Source organism: Echinops telfairi, unplaced genomic scaffold, assembly GCF_000313985.2.
Source record: "Echinops telfairi isolate 266 unplaced genomic scaffold, ASM31398v2 ScPeMD7_655;HRSCAF=1070, whole genome shotgun sequence".
NCBI lineage: Eukaryota > Metazoa > Chordata > Mammalia > Afrosoricida > Tenrecidae > Echinops > Echinops telfairi.
In genome coordinates, this window is record NW_022104553.1 from 20,861,395 (window position 1) to 20,863,940 (window position 2,546).

Here is a 2,546-nt window from a genome sequence, read left to right on the forward strand (position 1 = left end):
TTCCAAGGGGGGTGGGAGGGAGAAGAAGGGAGGCGGGTCAGGGCATCCGGTTCTCTCTGAGATGGGGTGAGCACTTATGGAAATCCCCGGCGCCCGAGTCTTCCCTCTTGGGCCTCAGTTTATCCCTCACCAGACAATTGCAGGGACTGGGGAAGATTAGGGAGGCAGGATTATAATACGGGGGTTCATCCTTACCTCCCTTCACCTCCCTCCCCTTGACTCCCCACCAAGATTTTGCAGAGAGAAATGGCTTTTGTACCAGGTCATTCTTTATAATTAAACTCACAGTATCCACCCCCTCGAGCCGACCCCGCCTCCTTCCAGCGTAGGCCACGCCCCCTTTGCCTGGGCTCTGGAGGGGCGGTGCGCAAGCCCAGCCAGAGCCCGGCCCCTCGCGTCACTCCTCCTCGGTCGGCTCCGCCCCCAGGGCCTCGAGCATGCGCTGTCGGGCCAGGGATCGGCGCAGATGCAGGCGGTAGTCGCTCAACAACAGCTCGTCGTGGCGCACTAGCTGGTGCGCCAGCCCGCGGGGACTAAGGCCGGAGCGCAGCAGGCGCGAGCGAGTCTGGAAGTCTGTGACCGTGATAAGCCACCTGCGGGGAAGGGGCGAGGGCGAGAGGAAAGGGGCGGAGCGGAGACAAAGATGAACTCGCTCCTGGTCCCTCCCTGCCTGAGCCCAGTTGCCTGACTGTCTACCTGTGACCCTCTCCTAGACTTTCTCTGCAACCCTGTCTTCTCCCCCAGGTCACCTAGCATCCATCCAACGTAGATCTCAGGCCTCGCTCATCCCTGCCCCCGACCACCAGCTCAGTGCAGGCCCCGCCCCCTCGGAGCTGTCACTCCAGGCTCCTACCATCCCTGGTCTCTGCTATGCACCTCAGCCTTCTACTACAGATCTCACGACCCCTCCCGCTTTCCTCTTGCACTCCAGGCCCCGCCCCATCGCGTGCTCTCCCTCCCTAGCCCCACCCACCCTTCCACATTTACATGCACACACCCTGCCACACCCACACCCAGTTTCTCCTAGCCTCGCCCCTTCACGGCCCTGCTCATCTCACTTTGCTCGGTCCGGCTCCCCAATCGTTACATTCAAGCCCACTCCTTATTGCCCCCGCTCCCTACCCTGAGCTCACTATCTCCCTGCCCCTCGCAGGAATTTTCAGCTCCAACCCTTCGCCTGAGTTCACTCCAGGCTCCTCCCCTTCGCAAACCTGATAGCCGGCCCCGCCTCCTACGGAACTCACTGTTGCCGCGCCCCGTTTAGGAGTTAGCTCCGACTCCTCATCGCCTTGGCCGCTTACCCTCACAGAGCTCCTTCCAGGCTCCGCCCCCTTCCACCCTGACAGCTGGCCCAGCCCCCTTCGAAGCTCAATGCCGCACCGCCCCTCTTACTTCCTCTGGTCCTCCTTGCACTGTCACTTTTATCATGTCTGCCTCCCAGGAAACATTTCTTTCTCAATTCCTCCTCCTCCTCGTTGCCAGGCCTCCACTCCCTGCCCCATCCCCCTTCTTTCTCACATCTCTATCCACCCTGCGCTCTTGCACGCTTGCCCAACACTTCCGCTGGTTCCCCTCCCCGACGAACACCTTTCTTGCACACCCACCGGGACTTGGCCTCACACACATTCTTGCTTCTCTACTTCTTTGGCTCCCTACTGAGACACCCACCCACCTGCAACCCCTCTAGTCCCACCAACTCTTTTTTGTCGCATCTCACCTCATGCCCGCTTGGGCCAATCTCCCATTTCCTTCCAAGAGCCCTGCCTTTTCTTTACAGGACAAGCCCTTGGCGCCGTGTTCCCTCTTAATCTCTTAGCAACTTGCACTCTGCTCTTCTGGGGAAGGAGAACCCTAAATGCACACTTGCTGTGAATCAGGCGCCCCTCCCTCACGCCCTCCTTCTCAGCCTCTCTCAAGCTCGTCCCCTTTCCCCCCCATCGCCCCCCCCCACTCTTCGGGGCCCCTCCCAGGCGGGCTGCCTATCCATCCCTTCAGCAAGAACAGCTTCTTCCCCTCCCTAGCCTTGCTTTCTTTCCCAGAGACACCCTCCCTCCTCCAGCATGGCTCCTCCTCTCCCGCACGCCCCTCCCCCTTTATTCCTGGGGCTTGGGAATTTTAAGCCACCCCTCCCCCTGGGAAGCCCCCTCCACTATTGTGGGTAAAAGGGGGAGGGCCTTGCCCTCAGGTCCTCCCCATGTTCAGCTGCCAAAGAAGGGAGCTCCCCCCTCTTTTCCCCCAAACCCATTCCCCCTCTGCTGCCCCCCTACCCTTGAGGGGGGGGCATGCTCCGTCCGTGGGTGTGTGTGTGGGGGCTTGCAAGCCCCTTCCCCTCACCCCATCAGGGATCTGCGGGGTACCTTGTGTGGGAGGGTCGTGGGAGGGGGGAGGGTGGCGAACAGGGGGGGCGGAGGTCGCGCTGGACCCCTCCCGACCCCCGACCCCTTGTCGGCTGCCCCCGTGCGCAGGGGGCCTACGCGGTGTCCATCTATCAAGGGCTTGTTCATTCCGGATGGGTGCCGCGAGGTTAGGGGAGGTGGGTAAGGGGG